The 22,923-nt window shown below is 43.2% G+C and overlaps 1 protein-coding gene across 3 annotated transcripts in view; it reads left to right on the plus strand.

The window, feature by feature from the left end:
• The window catches only part of pde4d (phosphodiesterase 4D, cAMP-specific), a 1,053,459-nt gene that overhangs the window by 449,120 nt on the left and 581,416 nt on the right, over positions 1-22,923 (plus strand). The window lies entirely within an intron of this gene.

A 22,923-nucleotide genomic window follows, 5' to 3' on the forward strand; every position in this document is an offset into this window, starting at 1 on the left:
AATTTTAAAATACTTGTCTTAGACCCACTCTTCTCCCTTTCAAACTGGATGTGAAATTCAATCATATTGTGGTCACTGCTACCAAGGGGTGCTTTTACTCTGAGGTCATTAATTAATCCTGCCACATTACACAATACCAAGTCTAATATAACCTGCTCCCTGGTTGGTTCCACAACGTGCTGCTCTAAGAAAATATTTCAAAAGTATTCTGTGAACTCCTCATCCAAGCTACTACTGCCGATCTGATTTTTCCAGTTTATGTGTAGATTAAAATCACCCATGATTATTGCCGCCCCTTTATCACAAGCACACAATATTTTTTCTTGTAAATTTTGTCCTACATTGTAGTTTCCGTTAGGGGCCAGTAGACCACTCCCACTAATGACTTCTTTCCCCAACTATTCCTCATCTCCACCCAAACCTATTCCTCACCTCCACCCAAACCTATTCCTCACCTCCACCCAAACCTATTCTTCATCTCCACCCAAACCTATTCCTCATCTCCACCCAAACCTATTCCTCATCTCCACCCAAACCTATTCCTCATCTCCACCCAAACCTATTCTTCATCTCCACCCAAACCTATTCCTCATCTCCACCCAAACCTATTCCTCGTCTCCACCCAAACCTATTCCTCATCTCCACCCAAACCTATTCCTCATCTCCACTCAAACCAATTCTACATCCTGATGTCTTGAACCAAGGTCATCTCTACCTATTGCACCAATGCCACCCTTGATTAACAGTGCTACCCCTCTACCTTTACCTAGCTTCCTCTTCTTCTTGAATGTCATATACCCCTCAATATTCAGGATCCAATCCTTGTAATTTTGCAGCCATGTCTCTGTAATAACTATCAGGTCATATTTATTTACTTTAATGTGTGGTCAATTCATTTACTTTTTTATGAATGCTACACGCATTCAGATACAGAGCCTTCAGTTTTTTTCTTTTTATTATCTTTGTAATATCTAGTCTTGACTGTTGGTGTATTCTTAGGCATTTTTCTCTCTGTCCCTTCTTGCCATTCTCTGACCCTCATTTCTCATATTACTAATTTGGTCTTCTGCCTTGACTTTACCCTTTGATTTTCTACCTCTACCCAAGCTTGATCCCTCACCCCCTTGTTTAGTTTAAAGCCCTCTCTACTTCCCTAGTTATGCGGCTCACTGGAACACTGGCCCCAGTGCAGTTCAGGTGTAGACCATCCCAACAGTACAGCCCCCACTTTCCCCAGTATTGATGCCAGTGCCCCATGAACTAGAACCCACTTCTCACACCAATCTTTTAGCCACACTTTTCCCTAATCTCTTTTGTCCTATGCCAGTTTGCACATGGCTCAGGTACTAATCCAGAGCTTATTACCTTTGAGGTTCTGCTTCTTAATTTGGTGCCTACCTCTTCATGCTGACTACACAGAACCTCTTTCCTTGTTCTGCCTATATCGTTGGTACCTACATGGACCACGACAACTGAATCCTCCCCTTCCCACTGCAGGTTCCTCTCCAGCCCTGAGCAAATGTCCCAAACCCTGGCGCCGGGCAAGCAACACAACTGTCTAGACTCTCCCTCTTTGCTGCACTCACTATACTACCCCCTACTAACACTACATTCCTTTTTGCTCCCCTACTTGAACGGCTTCCTGTACCATGGTGCCATGGCCAATCTGCTCATCCACCCAATAGACCTTGCTCTCGTCCACACATGCCTGTTTGCAATTGCAAAGTCTGAGATGACTCCACTACTATCTGCTCGGTCCCTTTACCTGCCTCACTCACGGTCACGGTCCTTGCCCATCCTTGCCCATATTTGCATCACTGTGCAGAGATCGACTAATGTTTTATGTTGTATTGGAGGGAACATTAGTCTGGTGACCATTTGCTGTAAACAGATACCAATTTAATATCCAAGGAAAAATTTATAGATCACTATGGGATTCAGATTCCACAAATTATCATTAGGCAATTTATAATTTGTTCCCTATTTTGTTCCATTTTGAGAACATTGTAATCACCTGTGTAGGTGAGTTGACGTTTGGCATTATGAAACTATGAAGTTAGGTGATATTTTTGGGTTTTTTTCAACTAAATGTGAAAGCTTTTCATTTATTTCAAGCTACTTAAAATTGCTGATCAAATAATAAAGAAATGTGTTTCATATACATTGGGCATCTAGTATTCCTATATGTAAAATGGATTACAAACATGGGAAGCAAGAGTTCAAAACCTGCTTTCTGTCATGTTGCTTATAATTGTACTTAATGAACATAGCATGGTCTTGTCTTAATTTCATTTGTGCCTGCAAATATCTAATGTGATTGCATTTAATTGGACTGAGTATAGACCTGATCATAAAACACAAAAGAGAAAAACTATCTCACAGTGGTGTGAAATGATTACTTTTTTGTGCAGTTGTGATGAAGTTTCTGTTTTAAAGTGTAAACAAAGCTACAATGAGGGATCAGTGCTTGCTACAGATGATAATCCCAACTCCTCTGAGGGTATGTGAAAGAAACCTCAGTTGGCTTGTCATTCTTGTTAATGAAAGATAATGACGCAGTTTGTCAACCCGTTCAGACGTCACAGAGTGCAGCAGTGTTTCTGGATTTTATAACACAAACCATGCAGTGATGGGGAGAAGAAAACGAGGGTGTGTTCCAACAAATCGTGGCATCCTAGAAAACTGAGATCTTATTAAACGGCAATAGAACTGTTCCGACAAAAATCCATTCCCAGGAGCAATGAAAGATATTTTTATTGCACATCTCAGGCTTCTCAGAAACTCAGCTGAATTTAACAGAAGCGATTAATGTACAATCCTGGGTCATCACCTTTACAGCATAGCATTTCAAAGATTTTTTTTCTCATTTACAAATCTGTTTTATGTGTAGATTAATTAGAGGATGTATTTGTCAATGTAGATTTTCAGCATAAATAATGAAAACAAGCGTTTTGAGTCCGTATGACTCTTCTTCTTCATCTTCTTCTTTTTCTTCTCCTATCTTTCTGAAGAAGAAGGGTCATATGGACTCAAGACGTTAACTCTATTTCTCTCTCCACAGATGCTACCAGACCTGCTGAGATTTTCTAGCATTTTCTGTTTTAATTGTCCAACTGTGCTGTTCTGCCAGGGCTACGCAGCAGAAATTTGCCCTGAGTAGCATTTGGTTTTCTAATCCTTTCAGTTAAAAATTGGAAAGTGACACCACATGAGCCAATATTGACAAAATCACTCTAAAGGATGTGGCTTGCTGCCAAGATCCCAATATCAGAATTCTACTTCGATAGTGTATACACAAACAAATTTGTTATATTTTATTAAATTGTCTTGAAAGGAAATATTTTCTGCTTTTATAAACCAGAGCTTTAATCTCACCATTTTTTGTTTATTTTAATGAATAGATATGCGAATTGTTTCTTTTTTCAGTTGGGTAAGTTTAGTCTTAGCAGCGGAAACTTGAACTCGCCTGAAATAATACTCATACAATGCTCTCAAGTAGCTTAATAGCCACTTAAATACTCAAGTAAGCCAGAAACCTTAATACTATTCTAGAGATTGGCAAAATTAAAGCAAAGCAGCAAATTTCTGCATTACAATTCACTAACATGGCTGTTTGCAGATTTTGATCAACTAATTTATAAATCATTGAAATGAAAGTACTTGCTTCCATATATATAATCAACCTCTATGTTTTAAATCAGAAGAAATTCAAGGTTTATGTGCGTTATCCGCATCTTATAATTAGGGTATTTTTTTATCAGTTGTGGCCTTTGTAATTCATTTAAACATGCAAACCTTGAGAGTTTCAATTTCCATTGAAGAACAATGACTGACCAGTGCATCAGCATTCTTTAATAGCCCAAAATTGTTCACCTTTCAGTTCTGATGATGCCTGAAATATTAACTCAGCATTTTCTTGTGTTAATATTCAATATTTTTCTACTTCTCCATTGAAAATTCATCTGAGCCTCAAGGTTCTCAGCTGATTAAAGCACCAGTGAACAAAATTTAACAACAATAACTGGCATTTTTATAATGTCTTTATCATAGAATGATAGCACAGACAGGGGCCATTTGGCCCATTGTGTCTGTGCTAGCTCTTTCAAAGAACTATCCATTTAGCCTCACTACCCTACCCTTTCATCACAGCCCTGCAAAATTTGCCTTTCAAGCATTTATCCAATTCCCTTTTGAAAGTTATTATTGAATTTGCTTCTATCGCCCTTTCAGGCAGCGCATTCCAGACCGCAACATTTTGCTGCCTATTTTATTCTCATCTCACCTCTGGTTCTTTTGGCAATTATCTTAAATCTGTGACCTCTGGTAACTGATCCTTCTGCCGCTGGAAACAGTTTCTCTGTACTTATCAAAACCTGACAACATTTTGAACACTTCTAACAAATCTCCACTTAACTTTCCCTGCTTTTAAGAGAGGAATCCCTACTTTATTTAGTCTGTCTACGTTACTGCAGCATTTCATCCTTGGTATCATTCTAGTAAATTTCTACTGCCCCTTTAATCCCATGAGTTCAATTTTGGTAACAAGTCCAAATATGATACTTTATCAAATACCTTTTGAATGTTTAAATACACTTCAACCATAGCACCCTCTTCCACCCTCTCTATTGCTTCATCAAAAGCTCAATTAAGGTGTTTAAACATAACTTGTATTTAACAAATCTGACTAGCTTTCATTTATTAATCCATATTTTTCCAAATGCCAATTAATTTCATAGAATCATAGAAATCATAGACAATTACACAAAAAAGAAGACCATTCAAGACATCATGTCTGCACCTGCCTACAAGTAGCCATCCAGCCTAATCCCACTTCCCAGCTTTTGGTCCATAGCCTTGTAGATTACAGCACTGCAAGTGCATATCCAGGTGCTTTTTAAATGTTATGAGGGTTCCTGCCTTTACCACAATTTCAGGCAATGGGTTCCAGATCACCTCTAACTTCAGCGTGAAATGAAAATTCCCTTGTTCGTCCTCTAAGCCTTCTACCTCTTACCTCTTCTATCTCTATGGCACCTAGTAATGGACCCCTCAATCAAGAAGAATAAGATCTTCCTAACCAGCTTACCTAGATCTCTCATAATTTTGTACACTTCAATGAGGTCTCATCTCAGCTTTCTCTGTTCCAAAAAAAAGCAAACATAGCCTATCCAATCTTTCCTCATAACTAAAACCCTGAAGCCCAGGGAACATTTTGTAGATCTCTTCTGTACCCTCTCTGCTGCAATCACATCTTTCCCATACTGTGGTGACCAGAACTGCATGCAGTACTCCAGCTGTGGACTAACCAGCATTGGATCCCATGGGTTTTATTTTTCTGTTGAGACTGCTATGTGGGACTTTATTAAAAGCCTTGCTAAAATCTATAGAGACTACATCAGATGCACTACCCTCATTGACCCTCCTTGTTAACCTCTCAAAAAATTAAATCATGTTAGTCAGACATGACCTTCCATTAACAAATCTCTGCTGACCGTCTTTGATTAATCTATGTCTTTCTAAATTAGGATTTATCCTGTTCCTCAGAATTTTTCCAATAATTTTCCCACCACCAGTGTTAGGCTGACTGGCCTGCAATTAACTGACCTTCCCGTTTCTCCCTTGTTAAACAATGGTACAATGTTAGCTGTCCTGTTCCTCTGGCACCACACCGGTAGACAGGGTTGGAAAATGATGGTCAGACCCTCTGCAAGCCTCTTGCTTCACTTAACAGCCTAGGATATATCCCATCCAGGCCTGAGGAATTATCTACTTTCAAAAATGTTAAACCTCTTAATACTTCTCTCTCACCAGGCGAATTTCATCTAATGTTTCACATTCCTCCTCCTTGATTGCAATGTCTGTATCATCCCTCTCTTTTGTAAAAACAGGCAAAGTATTCATTAAGAACCATTGCAGCATCCTCAGCCTCCATACACAGATTACCCATATGGTCCCAATAGACCCTATTTGTTCTTTAGTTACCCTCTGTATGTATTTTCCTTAATTTTACTTGCCAATGCTTTTTCATGCCCTCTCTTTGCTTTCTTGATTTCCACTTTAATTTCAACCGACACAAAAGAACATGAGAAATAGGAGCAGGAGTAGACATTTGATCACCCGAGCCTGCTCTGCCATTCACTAAGATCATGGCTGATCTGATTGTGGCCTCAACTCCACTTTCTTGTCTGCCCCCACATTAACCCTTAACTGCCTTGTAGGTTAAAAATTAGTCCAACTCAGCCTTGAATATATTCAAAGATCCAGCCTCCAATGCTCTCTGGGGAACATTAATAACCCTCTAAAGAAATTCCTCCTCATGTACATCTTAAATGGGAGGCCTCTTATTTTTAAACTGTGCCCCTTTGTTCTAGATTTCCCCACAAGGGGAAACATCCTCTCAGCATTTACCTATCAAGCTCCCTCTTTATCTTATATGTTTCAATAAGATCACCTCAAATCCTTATAAACTCCAGGCCCAACCTGCTCAACCATTCCTCTTAAGGCAACCCCTTCATGCTAGGAATTAGCCTTGCGAGCCTTCTCTGAACTACTTCCAGTGCAAGCATATCCCTCCTGGGGTGGAATTTATGTGTATTTTTGGCGGCGGGGGCATGTAAAATATGACAGCTGCCCAGCCTATCGCCTTCCCACCTACCCCCAAGTTGTCCCCATAATATGCCAGGTGGGCAGGCATCAAACTCAGCAGCCTGCCCGCCATATGTAAATTATTAAAGGTTAATTAGGCTTGTTAGCAAGCTTTTATTGACCAGGATAATATGCTGCCCATGCTAACTGTATAATGGCAGGTCTTTTTTTGTGGCCTACATAAAAAATGATGGGAAGGAAAGGGGGGAGTACCTCATTTGGAGGTTCCTGAATTTATAAAGTAGATCTGTCTGCTGAGACATCCTGTACTATATCTTCAAGTAAACTGAACCTGTGTATAGTTTATCAGCCCTGTTGTGAGATTGGTGAGCTTGTATGAAGCAGACATAGAAAGGCAACATGTTGGCAGTAATATGAATATGAAGACCACAGAACAAGCTACAGACAAGATTTGGTACAATACAGAGGCTGTATGTACAACAAAACCCCTGGAGACAGAATCCATCGACAGATGGTGATTTGCAGAACAGTAAGTACCTGGTTTGTGGAAGAGCCAGATCGATGGTTAATGAGAGCAACAAGTTGGTTCAGGGTCATGCTGTTCAGTCAGTTTTGAATCAGGCAGGAAAAGCTGCAGTGCCATTGCAACATCCTCAGGTGCCATTCCCACGCACAAGACAAAAGCGTGTGAAACGGAAAAAAAAAACTGAACTCCAGCCACAAAACAAGAGGGAAGAGAATAAAACAAAACACAGCAGCTGCATTGGTGAATCTCTCCATGGAGTAGAGAGGTTACAAATCCCCTACACATCAGCAAGATGACCACCAAATTCCCCAGCATGAATTGGAAGGTCACAGATGTCTTATCCAAATTTAGGCTTTTCAGACAAGGGATGGATCTTTGCTTTTTAGAATTATCCATCACAGAACTGGATAAACAAGTTGTGAAAATTGGAAACGGGAGGCTGCATAGAGTCAACACTTTGGGCCTACCTGCAGAGGGTCAGAAGATCGCTGTTAAGCTATGGAACAGGCTGGAGGATCAGCTTTGTGTAAAAGTGAACTTCAGGATTCACCATTTGGAGCTGATTTCTTACAACATCAACAACACCTGCAAGTATTAGATGCAGCTATCAAGTATTGGTGCGGCAGCCAGGATGCAGAAAGCAAGCCATGTGTGATGTGTGGTTTACTGCGCCCACCACGAAGTTGTCCTGCATTTCATGATATATGCAAAGAGTGCAGTGTAAAAGGGCATTGGGCTCACCGACATAGGAAATTGAGTTCTGGAGATGCAACCAGAAGTTACAATAAGATACAACCAAACAAAAATGTGCAGCAGCAGCAGCAAGAGGGAGTGTGCCAGGTACCTGCACAAGCACATACCCAAGGTTAGTGGCCAGACACACCAGGGTGGATCAGAGTGGTAAAATCTTCAACTGGAAACCAAATAAGCCTTCCACACTGTGAATGTGACACAATGGGCGGAATCATCCCCCAGATTTGCACTAAGTGCGGTAGCGGGCAGGTAAAACCCGCCGGCCGCAATGGCAGGTTTTCATGCAGTATCGTCCCAAACCTGCCATATTAGTTATACATTCCTGGGAAACATGCTATTTCAATGGCGGACGGGCTCTCATTCGGCCACCGCGCTATCACCTTGCCACTTCATCACACCGGGCACCACATTTAAAGTCCAGGCATACGTACACATCTCAGTGCTTCCAGCCAGGACTATTGCAGGGAAGGTGTCCACGAAAGGCAAAAAGACTGTAGTCCCCAGGTTTAGTGACGCATCACTGGAACACCTTTTGGACGCTGTGAAGGCCCACCATGATGTCCTCTACCCCCGTTCTGGCTGCAGGTTGGGCAGTGGCATGACCAACCAGGCTTGGGAGGCAGTGGCAGTGGTGATTAGTGCCAATGCTGCATAGAAGAGGTTGGCCATCCAGTGCAAATAGAGGATGAATGATCTCATCTGTGCAGCCAGGATATGGCAACCATCTCATCACTCTAAACTCACACACTCAAGCCCAACATATATTCACTGGCATCTCACTGACTGCCAGCTCATGGGACATCTCCACCCATTCTCACAAACATACCCTCATATGTCCATCTGCCCTCATCTCCTCTGGAGACTGACTTCTCAGCCCTCACCATCTTGAGGCCACTTGCACAAATCAACATGTGCCTCCACTCGCACCCTGGGTTACCTCCTTCCCCAGTACAGCCCTTGTCCTGCAGCCTCTTCCCTTTCCTGAGGCCACTTCTCCCCCTTCCCCAAGAAAGCCCTTGCCCTGCAGCCATTGGAAAACCACCCACATATGGCTGATCTGGTAGGTAGACACCTACCTTGTGCTACCCTAAAAGTGATGTGGTGCTGTCAGTGAAGCCTGGCGCTGATCACTGTGAGTGCCGACTGAAGAAAGGTAGGCAAACAAACCTTGAAGTCCCGAGCAAAGTGCAGCCCACCAGGTGCACGTTGCTTATGTGCTATTGTGAAACACATCGGTGTGTTTTCCCGCTGACATGGGCAGATGATCCAGCGGTGGGTGGGGTGGGGGTTAATAACGATATGCAGATGTACTACAATGAGGTTCCTGATATCCGATGGTGGGAAATGCGGCCTGCCATAGGTGGGCTGAGTGGACAGTCGCAAACTGGTTTCACGCCATCGTGAAACCGATCACACCATTTTGTTTGCTCACACCACCGAACACGCCCGATGCTGGCAGGCACGGATAATCCCAGCCAATGTGTGGATGAAGTCAAACAGTTAGAGGCTTTTACTACTATCAACTTCAAACACCCAAAGAAAAGTGGCAAACAGATGCTCACAGCGCAAGTCAATACTGGGTCGTGCGTGAACATCTTATCAGTCAGAGTGATATAACCTACAACATCCAAACTAATTACATACAATAGGTCACTCATTCATTGATCTGCTACATTAACATTGAAATGCAGCCATGGCAAGTCTGCATGGAAACTACAAATATTTAGCTGGTGGACACGAGCATACCAGCAATAGCAGGGTTACCGGTGTTTACAGTACTCAACATTGTAATCATCCAGGAGACCACCAATATGCCCAGTTGTGGCAGAAGAGGCAAGAATAATCACACTGAATCTGTCCACGACCTGCAACAGATATACCCAGACAGATTCAACGCTATAGCAAATTTCAGAGTTGATGCTGTACTACACCTCAGAGAAGATGCAATTCTGTCAATCAACCCTTGTAGAAAGTGCAGTGTGCGCATACAGGAGAAACTTAAGAATGAGTTACATAGCATAGAATGAACAAGGTGCCAAGCAACAGAAACTGTGAATTATCCAGGGATCAAAAACAATATCAAGAAGGCAGTGAGCATGTGTGGAGCATCGCAATCACCAAACACATCAACACAAAGAACCTCTATGCCCTCAAGAGATTCCATCGTACCCTTGGTCTAAAATCTCAGTTAATTTATTCACTATCTGTGGCGATGACTTTCCCCTGGTCACTGATTACTTTTCCAAGTTTCCAACCATCAGACAACTGAAGGATACATCAAGTGCACCCGTTGCATACACAATGAGAGCAATATTCAGTTTGTTCAGTACACCTGAAGAGATCATATTGGACAATGGGCTAAGTATACTGACAGACCATTTAGGGACACGTGTGCTAAATGGAGCATAAACCATATGACAGTCTCACCACACTATCCCAGATCCAACAGTCTTACCAAGCAAATGGTTCACACCATTAAGGCATCAATCATGAAGTGCAGGGAAACAAAACATGATCTCCATATTGCCCTGTTACACTTAAAAGTAACTTATTTAGATGTGAGCTTACTGTCATCGGCAGAAATCATGTTGAGAAGGCAGGTTAGGACAACCTTGCCAAGGCATTACCTGTCCCAGTTCTCGGAGATACAGGAGAAACTTCTCGAAAAACAAGGGAGAATGAAGACAATTCAAGACCGACATGTGGGTGTACTTAGTCTGTGCGTAGAACAAAGGTTTCGAGTCATACATCCTATCCAGGGAACCTCATCACCTGCAGAAATATCCTCTTTTTCAGTGAAGACAGATGTAAAGTACTCATTACACCTGAAAGACTTCGGACCCTATATTGAGTTGGGTTGTTTTTCAGGTGTGCCACCTAAAACTCTCATCCCTAGGCAGCAGTTGCCAAACAAGATAGGCTTTTGAAGAAATATTTTAAGACAACACAGTATCTGAATTAACGTCCTCCCAGGACTTAATTTTGGGCTGCTGCTGGCGAGGCAAATGGGCAGAAATTAATCTTTTTTAAATGGCTGAGCTGTCTGTGGATGCGCAACAGGCAATGGCAGTTTGCCTAATTAATATTAAAGAGACTAGTGGTCCAATTTTGAAAATGATCCTAAGGGAATTTCAACTCATGAGCACTGACTCATGGAATAGATCAGCATATTTTCGAAATTATGAGGGTGAAATCATAGAATGTGGTTCAACACTCCCATTATCAACATCCTGGTGGTTACCATTGACCAGAAACTGAACTGGGCCAGCCATATAAATACAACGGCTACAAGAGCAGGTCAGAGGCTGGGAATTCTGTGGCGAGTAACTCATCTTCTGACTCCCTAAAGCCTATTCACCATTTACATGGCACAAGTCAGGAGTATGATGGAATAATCTCCACTTGCCTGGATGAGTGTAGCTCTAACAACACTCAAGAAGCTCGACACCATCCAGGACAAAGCAGCCTGCTTGATTGGCACCCCATCTACCACCTTAAACATTCGCCCCCTCCACCACCGACGCACAGTGGCAGCAGTATATACCAACTACAAGATGCACTGGTGCAACTCACCAAGGTTCCTTTGACAGCATCTTCCAAATACACAACCTTTACCACCTAGGGTAGCAGATGCATGGGAACACCACCTCCTGCAAGTTCCCCTCCAAGCCACACACCATCCTGACTTGGAACTAGTTCACCGTTTCTTCACTGTCACTGGGTCAAAATCCTAGAACTCCCTTCCTAACAGCACTGTGAGTGTACCTACACCACATGGACTGCAGCGGTTCAAGAAGGCAGCTCACCACCGCCTTCTCAAGAGCAATTAGGGATGGGCAATAAATACTGGCTAGCCAGCAATGCCCACATCCAGTGAAAGAATATAAAAAGGAAACACCATGTCCTTCAGTATTTCTAAAGAACAATGGATTCATATTCTAGATATTGTATAACTGTATCCTTTCCCTTTTCATATGTTGATGGACCAGCTGCACGTTTCCAGCATTTTATGCTTTTCATTCAGATTGTCTCCCTTTATTTCACATTTTCAGAATTTACAGTTTTCTTTTGGAATGACTTATTTATTTCATCAGCACAGATACATATTCATAATAATTGGAAACTGCTTGAAACTCCAAATCTTTTCTGTTGAAAAAATGATCAAGAAGTCCAGAATGTACCAGCATGCATTCCATTAGTGCTAACACATTAATTTCTACATCTTATTGAATATAGTGGAAATTTTCTGTATATGTTTTGATTATGATCCTTACTGACTTGTGACAGTATAGTTTATTGTAGTCAGAGGCACTGATTAGGTTCAGAGGCACACGAGGAGGCTAAAGCTATTTGCAAATAGTTTGATCACTGCTGCCAAAAATAGAACATTTTCCTCAACTGATGTGTTTCAAATGTGACAGTTGATAATACTGTCAGGATATCGTTTCAAAATGACAGTAGAAGACATAAAATGAACTTAATTCAGGGTGTTGTCTCAATTAACTCAACACACTTGTACTTATCTGCATTATGTATTGATTTTTGTAATAAAAGGCAGATATTCCACATATGCCTTGAAGGGGATTTATTTTGCTATTACTGCAATGTGTCAGAAAACATTTATGCACAAATAGGGTCAAACGTTTATTTCTGTGTTGTAACTTCTCTTTAATTGCTTGAAACCGCAATGCTTTTTTTTTCACCATGCAACTTCCTGTTTTATACCCACAACAAAAGACGATGAAATTGGCAACAATTTTTATTTACAAAATCAGCTTTTGCACGTAAGACCTTGATAATGAACTTTCAGAGAAAGGCATGTGAGTTTGCCTATAAGGAAAATTAAAATGGTCAGGTAAGAATTAGCTCAACCTGTAAGCTCAACAACTGAACAGTTAAATACTTTGGGAGGGTATATGTTCAGTAAAGATTTTGTTGCAATTATTAAATTAATTGTTCTAATCCTGCATGGGTGGCACAGGGTCACTCAGGAACACAGGCTGTGATGCACCCACCCCAACATGTGGCAGCAGTCCATTGCATAGTAGCTGATATTGTTAATGATATTGTAATCAGGTACTGCCCTTCCCTTCAAATCTGCCATCATTACCCCTTCAAAACAAATAACATACTTGATTCATCTGTCCTTACATTCTACCATCCCATCTCCAACCTTCTTTTCCTCCCCCCAAAAAAATTGAACATGTTGTCACCTCACAAAACCGTGTCCATCTTTCTCACAATTCCAGATTCCTGGCCATGCCCCTAGGCTTGACTAATGCATCCTCTCTTCTCTAACTTCTGACTTTTTAGCTTCCATAAACCTGCGGTCATCTACAACTCTGGTGCCTGTATTCTAACTTGCACCAAGGGAGTTGGGGGTGATATATACTTAGAGGAGCAGGGCAAAGTTAGAATACTTAATGAGCACTTTGTATTAGTGTTTTGTAAGGGAGAAGAGGAGATGGTAGAAGCAATGGATGAGGTGAAACTGATGCATTGGAAAGGCCGGCTATGGATGGAGTGGATAAGTCACCTAGTCCGGATGGCTTCCTCCACATTGTTAAGGAACGTGGAGGTGGAGATAGCGGAAGTACCTGCCAAAATTTCCCAATCTTCCCTGGGTACGGAGGAAGTGCCGAGAATTGGAGAGTTATTCAAGAAAGAATGTAAGGACATTCCTAGTAATTACAGGCCATTCAGTTTAACATCAATGGTGGGTAAGGTTTCAGAAACAATGGGCGGAGTTTAATGCCTCCCCCACTCCCCGGGGTGAGTTTGGAGACGAGAGGGACATTTGATCGGCAAGCTAGTGCAGGGTGAGGTCCCTGCCACATCCCCGACTCCCTCCAGTCAAGGTCAGGGCGGGAAGGGTGGAGGGTGGCCTTCCACTAGAGGCATTGGTGCATCGACACTTTGTCAAGGCTAGGAAAATAAACAATTAAATGAAAAACAGCCCTCCAACCCTCAGTCCTCAACCCCCGCACAAACATTCCCACGCCCTATCCATGCCAACCCATGCCACCTCATGTCCCCCACCACTTAAAGCCCCCCCATGAACCCTCATACCCTCCATGCCAACCATGCCCCTCCACCCATCCCATGGCCTCCAATACCCTCCATGCGAACCTGTGCCCCCCTCTCCTCCACCCAACCCCATACTTTGTGGCATAAAGTTATTATTAAAGTTATCATTAAATAAAGTTCTTAAATACCTACTGATGAATTCAATATTTCAAAAAAAAATCGCATTCACTACATTTAAATTCCTTTAATCCCTTCTGAAAACAAATATTTGTATTCATAGTCCCACTTCAAAGAATTTATAACCACTTGGAATTGTCAATCAAACTGTGAACTAACAGACACCCCGCTGTGATAATGAACGGTTATGAAATCAGCCATGCAGCACTAACCTTGTAATGATAACCCTCAGAATCATATCAACAGACAGACTGAAATAGCAAGTGCTGTCTTTTTTTTTAACACTGTGGGAGAATTAAATCCCTTGATAGCTTGACAGTTGTCTTGGCAGCTCTCATGACTGCTGTCTTGGTGGTTCCTTGACAGTTCCAATGTGCTTCGCAGTTCTAATGAGTTAATGCACTTTTTATACACATTCATGTCTACTTTAAACAGTCCCAAATGGCACCTTACCACTCCCAAGTGGCACTTACCTCTCCCAAAGTGCACTTTACCATTCCTAAAAGGCACTTTGCCACTCCCAAAGAGCATCTTACCACTCCCAAAGGGCGCCTTACGTATCCCAAAGGTGCCCCAGGAACACATACAAAAGGGTGCCCTACTTCTCCAAAGAACTTTAAATCTTCTCCTACCTGGTCTAAGTGCACAAATCTGGTTAAATGTCATCAAATCGGGCTCACTATCCCCCCACTCCAGAAGCAAAGTCGCCGTAGAACCGACCTGCTTCACATCAGCCCACCCCACAGCCATAACGTGCGGGTGGGCTAAATGGGGCAGAGTGGGACTTCCGCTCCACAATTGGGAGGAAGTTCCGCCCTCTGGAGCTGCCAGCCAATCGGATTGGCTGGCAGCTCCATCAGCTGCTGTAGTGCCAAGAGCGCACTAGTGGGCGCTGCCAGGACTGCAAGAGGAGGAGAAAGGCGGTCCAGTGGATTTCCAGAAACAAATAAGTCCGGCATCTTGGGCATGGAGGGTTTGGGCAGGTTAAGATGGAGGGCAGGGAGGTGGGGGTGGTGGGCTTATGGCAGCAGGCAGTTGAAAGGGGGGGTTCGATTTTAAGGGGGCTTCTCTTGATCTGCAAAAGGCAGCCCAGGAAGATAGAACACCCACCTCTGAAAAGTTTGTTTCAAAAATAGGGCTGCCCACTTGCATCCGACTGCCCATGCCAACTGTTTTATGGCATGGGCAGCACATTGGCTGGGTAATAAGCCTAATTGACTCTTTATTATCTATTTAAATTTGGTTGGCGGGCTGCTGATTTCGCTTTTATGAGAGTGAGCTCAAGGGCGGGTGGAAAGATGATGGGCTGGGCACCCAACCTATTTTACGAGTGTGCCGCCCATCCCCACTGCTGAAAATAAGCCTGGTGGGGAGCATAAAATGCAGGCTGTCATGTTTTAGACATATCACTAGCCAAAATCAGATCTGACCTAGGCAGCTGCAGTTTAACATGTTCAGTTGCCTCTGTGAACCACGGATATGTAAATTAGATCCTGCCCCCATTCTTCCCCCGCCCTTGCGAAAATGGGGGGGGGCAGGGTTCAGCAATGGGCTTCCAGATCCGAGCCTGCATGGCCATTTTCGCAAAGACAGACAGCCTCTCTGTTTGCATGAAAATTCAGGCCTTTGTCTACCCTTAAGGTACCAGGTATCGAGGATTTTAGCCATAAGGTTAGATTAGAGAAGCTGGTGTTGTTCTCCTTGGAGAAAAGGAGATTGGGGGAAGATTTGATAGAGATATGTAAGATTATGACATGTTTTCACCAAGTAAACAAAGCTATTCCCTTTAGCTGATGGTACAAGGACTAGGGGAGACAGATTTAAAGTTTTGGACAAGAGATACATGGAGGATGAGAGGATGAATATTTTTACACAGCGAGTGGTAATGACCTAGAACTCACTGCCTATGATGGTGTTGAAAGCAGAGATAATCGATGATTTCAAAAGGAAATTGAAGGGGCACCTGAGGGAAGTAAATTTGCAGGCCTATGAGGATTGAGCTAGGGAATGGGACTGACTGAATTGCTCCAGAGAGAGCCGGCATGTTCCCATTCGGCCCCGTGGCCTCCTTCTGTGCCAATATGACTCCATGGGAAGAATTTTCCCCCCGTCGGGGGGGGAAGTGCAGGAATGGGCACGGGCAGGCGCACCTCCAATTGGCACCCCTGATTGGGGGTGCGCTGCCATTTTATGTGGGCGGGCCAATTAAGGCCCACCCAGCATGATGTCCGCCAGGAAGCGCTATGCGCTCCCTGTGTGGGCAGGGGGGGATTACCTCAGCCGGCAGTGTGCTCTTTCGCGCATGCGCACGAAAGAGTGCACTGGTCTCCTTGAGACTAAGTGCTGCCTCGGAGATCGGCTCAGAATTAAAACTTTTAACTATAAAACACTGTCACATGAGTTGGGACATGTCCACCACTTAAACTCAAACCTTTATTAAAAATTTAAAAACTTTCATGAAACCTCATCCTGCCCATGGATGAGGTTTCAAGCTTTTTCTGAAGCCCACTAGGGCTCCCGGCCTGCCCGCCAACCCTAAAGTTGGACGGGCAGGTCCATTAATTAGGTTAATGTTTTTTTAAATGGCCTCAATAGGTCATTGACAGGTCGGTGGGTGCACAGCTGATTTGGCTGTGCCCCCGCCGACCTGAAAATGGAGATGACGCAGAGGCATGTCGGGAGTTCCGCCCAACATCATCCGGCGTCATTTTACGCATCAGCGAGCTGGCCATCCTCCCCGTTCGCCGACCTAAAGATCCTGCCCCATGATTCTAAGCCCCAAACACTACCCCTGTGCTCACTGACCTACATTGGCTCCTAGTATAGCAATATCTAAATTTTAAAATTCTCATTCTTGTTTCCAAATCACTCCACGGCCTTCCACATCCTCATTTCTGTAATTTCCTCCAGTCCCATAACCCTCTGAGATCTCTATGCTTCTTCAATTCTGGCCTTCTATGCATCACGCATTTTCTTCATTCCATTGTTGGAAGTTACACCTTCAGCTGCCTAGGCCCTAAGTTTTAGAATTTCCTACCTAAACTCTCCACCCCACTTCCTCCCTTTCTCTTACTTTAAGACACTTACTAAAACCTACTTCTTTGACCAAGCTTTTGGTCACTTATCCTGATATCTCATTATCAGTGTCAAATTTAGTTTTATTACATTCCTGTAAGGAATCTTGGGATCTTTCAATACATCACTTAGCTGCAGGAGGACTAATTTCAATAAGTTAAAAGGGGCTCTGGTTCCGGTAGATTAGAATCAAAGATTGGAGGGTAAACTAGTTACTGAACAATGGGAGGCCTTCAAAAAGGAGATAGTTTTGAGTATAGACTCGACACATTCCTACAAGAGGAAAAGGAAGGGCATCCAAAGCTAGAACTCTCTGATGACTAAAGATAAATTGAAACGGAAAAAGGATAATAATGATAAATCTTAGGTTCATAGTTCAATAGAGCACCAAACTGAGTACATGAAGTAGAGGAGAACTGAAAGAAGGAAACAAGGGGGTCAAAGACAGTGTATGAGAATAGATTAGCAACTAGCATAAAAGGGAACCAAAAAGTATTTTATAAACATATAAATATTAAAAGAGTAGTCAAAGGAAGGGTGAGGCCAATTAGAGACAAAAAAGACCTTCTTGTGGAGGCAGAGTGAATGGCTGAGGTGCCCCAAAATCTGTTCAACTCAATGTTCGGTTGATGTTTATCAGGTGTCCTTTGGGGACCTGAAATTATCCCCTGTTACATCCATTTCACCGCCACAAAATAAACGCATTAATGTTCAACTTAAACCCCAATATATTTTAAACCGGTAATAATAAGTTGCATGGAAAGGACAGCAAACAATTATTTCAAGACAGAGGGCAGAATTTTGCCCTCGGTTTGCAGGCGGGCCCCACCGGCTCGGCGGCGGGTGGGCAGCCGAACTCCGCCGCCGAAATGGGGCCTGCCGCCATTTTGAGTGGGCAGGCCAATTAAGGCCCGCCCAGTGGCCTGCCCGATAGGAAGCGCTATGCGCTTCCTGTGCCGGGGGGGAGGGATTCCCCATCTGTCAAAGTGCGCTCTTTCGCGCTAAGTGCTGTCTCAGGGAGATTAGTGACAGTCTAAAAACTTTAAAAATAGAAAAATTAAAACATTATTAATATGTTCCCTCATGTGACAATGTCACACGAGATGGGACATGTTAATAAATACCACATAATATTTTTAATGTTTTAAAAACGGACATGAAACCTCATTCCGCCAGTGGATGAGGTTTCATGTATTATTAGAAGCCCACTGGGGCTCCTGGTTGAACGGGCGGGGTCTTTAATTATCTTAAATACTCTGTCAATGGCCTCAATTGGCCATTGACAGGTCGGCGGGAACAGCTGATTTCGCTGTCCGCCCACCTTCCTAAAAATCTAAATGGACCGGAATGACGTCGGGGGTTCCTCCCGACATCATCCCGTGTCATTTTCCTGTCGGCGAGTGGGCCTTGCCCCCAAGTCGCCGACGGGAAAATTCTGGCCAAAATATTATTATTTTTAAGCAAGAATCTGAATGCCATTATAGCTACAAGCTAATGAAGGGCCTCCTCCATGCATCAGATTTCCATATTTTTATATAATCTTACCAGAACAAAGAGCACTATGGATATTCAGATTGAACATGAGCACTTATGCAGGTTTGGCTGTTCTATTGCTTGGTTAGCTAAATAACAAGGAGCTTACGCATTATATCAAGTGCATTCTGACTGGCTCCTTAAATGTGAATTAGTTGAGATGTGTGTAGTCTCACAGCATACTGAGTAAAATTGTGTAGGTCTTTTCAAAATGAGCCTTAAACTTCATGTGAGAAATGAGGCATGTTGAAGATTGAAGTTTTAGATGCATGCATTTAAGAAATAAGGTACAGCCTTTCACTTCAAATGCCCATGTTTAAAATGAGCAGTTGCTTTATGTTGGCCAAGAAGCAAAAAACATTCACCAATTGCATTAGCTTCAATTTCAAAGTTGCCAGTTGCAGCATATTCAGTTTTCCATTTATTTCAGGCAGAAACAGCTGGAGGCCAGTGTCCCATTAGAAAGTAAACCAATGATTGACGTCATCATTGCTGATTATAGATGCTTCGGGTCTCCTTTGAAAATTTATTTTATTTTCTGGTCACTCTAATGAAGTTGTACTTGTCTGAGCTGGACAGGCTCATGGCGAAATCTGTCAGCTTGGAATTAGAGCCAACCAATGTCAACTTGCTGCTCATATTGGGTCACCCTCTTCACAAGTTTTATCAGAACTGAAATTATCTCCAGATAAGGGCAGCTGACATAATTTCTAGCTTGGGGATGACATTGTTTCACTGCAAGGTATTTTAGGGAGAATGACTACGATATATTGCACAGACTTAACTTTTTGACAATCAATTTCATGGAGAGGAATGCTCAGTATGTACATGTGTACGATGGCCGTTATATCACATATAGTGAGCAGCATGCTCACAATTATTATACGCAATGAGGACTGACTCATAGACATCTACAGCACAGAAGGAGGCCATTCAGCCCATCATGTCTGCGCTGGTCAACAAAGATCTGACTGCACTAATCCCATTTTCCAGCGCTTGGCCCAAAGCCCTGGAGGATATGGCAACGCAAGTGAATATCTAAATAATTCTTAAACATTACGAGAGTTTCTGACTCAATGACCCTTTCAGGCAGTGAGTTCCAGACTCCCACCACCCTCTGGGTGAAAAATTTCTCCTCAACTCCCCTCTTAGCCTTCTACCTCTTATCTTAAATCTATAGACTCTGGTTATTGACCCCTCTACTAATGGATAAAGTGCCTTTCTATCCACCCTATCTATGCCCCTCATAATTTTGCACACCTCTATCAGGTCCCCTCTCAACCTTTGTTACTCAAAGGAAAACCACCCCAGCCTATCCAATCTTTCCTCAAAGCTCAGGCTCTCCAGCTCAGGCAGCATCCTGGTAAATCTCCTCTACACCCGCTCCAGTGTAATCATATCCTTCCTATCATGTGGTGACCAGAACTGCACGCTGTACTCCAGTTGTGGCCTAATCAGTGTTTTATACAGTTCCAGCATAACCTCCCTGCTCTTGTAATCTATGCCCCAGCTAAAAAAGGCAAATATCTCTGATGCCTTCTTAACCACCTTATCTCACTGCCCTGCTACCTTCAGGGATCTATGGATATGCACACCAAGGTCCGTCTGATCTTCAGTACTTTCCAGGTCCTATCATTCATAGTGTAATCCCTTGCCTTGTTAGCCCTCCCAAATGCATTACCTCACACTTCTCCAGGTTGAATTCTATTTGCCACTGCTCTCCCCACCTGACCAGTCCATTGATATCCTCCTGCAGGTTATGGCTATCCTCCTCAATTTTCGTGTTATCTGCAAACTTCTTGATCATACCCTCTATATTTAAGTCCAAATCATTTATGTACACCACAAACAGCAAGGGCCCCAGCACTGAGCCCTGCGGAACCCCACTGGAAACAGACTTCCAGTCACAGAAACATCCCTCTACCATCACCCTCTGCTTCCTGCCTCTCAGTCAATTTTGGATCCAACATGCCACTTTGCCTTGGATCCCATGGGCTCTTACTTTCTTGACCATGAGGGACCTTATCAAAAGCCTTGCTAAAGTCCATGTAGAGCACATCAAATGCATTACCCTTATCAACACTCCTGGATACCTCCTCAAAACATTCGATCAAATTTGTCAAACATGACCTTCCCTTAACAAATCCATGCTGATTATCCGTGATTAATCCATGTATCTCCAAGTACAGATATATTCTGTCCCTTAGAATTCTTTCTAGTAACTTCCCTGCCACTGAGGTTAGACTGACTGGCCTGTAATTTCCTGGCCTGTCACTTCCTCCCTTTTTTAATAATGGGACACCATTATTAGTCTTCCTCTGGCACCTCACCTGTGGCCAGAGAGGATTTGAAAATTACTGCCAGGTCTCCTGATATCTCTTCCTTTGCCTCCCTCAACAGCCTGGGATACATCTTATCCAGGCCTGTGGATTTATCCACTTTTAAAGCTGCTAAACCCGCTAGTACCTCCTCTCGCTCTATGTTAATTTCCTCTAATATTTCACAGTCCTCTACCCTGATGTCTATATCTGTGTCATCCTTTTTCATTGTGAAGACCAACGCAAAGTATTCATTGAGGACGCCTTCTGGGTCCACACATAGGTTACCTCTATAGTCCCTAATCGGCCCTACTCTTTCCTTTGTTATTGTCTTACTCTTTATATATTTAAAAAACCCCTTTGGGTTTTCCTTTATTCTACTCACCAATATTTTCTCATCCACTCTCTTAGCTTTCCTAATTTCCTTTTTAAGGTCCCCTCTGCACTTTTTATACTCCTCTAAGGACTCTGCCGTATTGAGCCCTCAGTATCTGCCGTAACCTTCTCTTTTTTTCTTAATCCTAACCTTTATGTTCCTTGACATCCAGGGTTCTTCGGACTTGGTCCCCCCCTTTGTCTTTACGGGAACATATTTGCCCTGTACTCTCGCTATTTTCTCCTTGAAAGCCTCCCATTGCTCTGACACAGTTTTATCTGCAAATAGCTGCTCCCAGTCCACTTGGGCAAAATTGCATTTCATCTTTGTAAAATTAGTCTTTCCCCAGTTTAGAACTTTTGTTCCCAGCCCAACCTTATCCTTTTCCATAACTATCCTGAATCTAACTCATTCAACTCTAATTCAACATTATATCCTAGTCCTTTCACATTTTTCTTTAAACTGACATCAATAATCCTTTTTAATCAGATGGATATTGATTGACTAGCCTTAAAAATCAACCTGCTCCATCATTGCTGCAGTATGTACTAACCACAGGATGCGCTGTAACAACTTGCCAAGGCTTCTTCAGCAGCTCCTCCCAAAACTGTAAACTTCAACAACTACAATGACAAGAGAGGAGGGTGGATGCAAACACTACCACATCCAAGTTCTCCTCCAAGTCATATCCCAAATGTATTGCTGTTCTTTCATCATCACTGCGTTAAAATCCTGGAACTCCCTATCTAACAGCCATCAACTTCACCTTACAGACTGCAGTGGATAGAGGTGAATTACAGAATCTTGTGGAGGCAATGGGGTGGGGAGGGAGGCTTTTTAAAAATTCATTCACGGGATTTGGACGTCACTGGCTGGGCCAGAATTTATTGCCCATCCCTAGTTGCCCTTGAGAAGGTGGTGGTGAGCTGCCTTCTTGAACTGCTGCAATCCATGTGGCGTAGGTACACCCACAGTGCTGTTAGGGAGGGAATTCCAGGATTTTGACCCAGCGACAGTGAAGGAATGGCAATATATTCCCAAGTCAGGATGGTGAGTGACTTGGAAGGGAACTTCCAGGCGGTGGTGTTCCCATCAATCTGCTGCCCTTCTGCTTCTAGATGGTGGTGGTCATGGGTTTGGAAGGTGTTGTCAAAGGAACCTTGGTGAATTCCTGCAGTGCATTTTGTAGATGGTGCACACTGCTGCTACTGTGCGTCAGTGGTGGAGGGAGTGAATGTTTATGGATGGCATGCCAATCAAGCGGCTGCTTTGTCCTAGATGGTGTCAAGCTTTTTAAGTGTTGTGGGAGCTGCACTCATCTAGGCAAGTGGGGAATATTCCATCACACTCCTGACTTGTGCCTTGTTGATGATGGACAGGCTTTGGGGAGTAAGGAGGTGAGTCGCTCGTCGCACGATTCCTAGCTTCTGACCTGCTCTTGTAGGCACAGTATTTGTAAGGCTAGTTCAGTTCATTTTCTGGTCAATGGTAACCCCCAGGATGTTGATAGTGGGGGATTCAATGACCATTGA

This window comes from Cetorhinus maximus, chromosome 1, assembly GCF_964194155.1.
Source record: "Cetorhinus maximus chromosome 1, sCetMax3.hap1.1, whole genome shotgun sequence".
Lineage (NCBI taxonomy): Eukaryota > Metazoa > Chordata > Chondrichthyes > Lamniformes > Cetorhinidae > Cetorhinus > Cetorhinus maximus.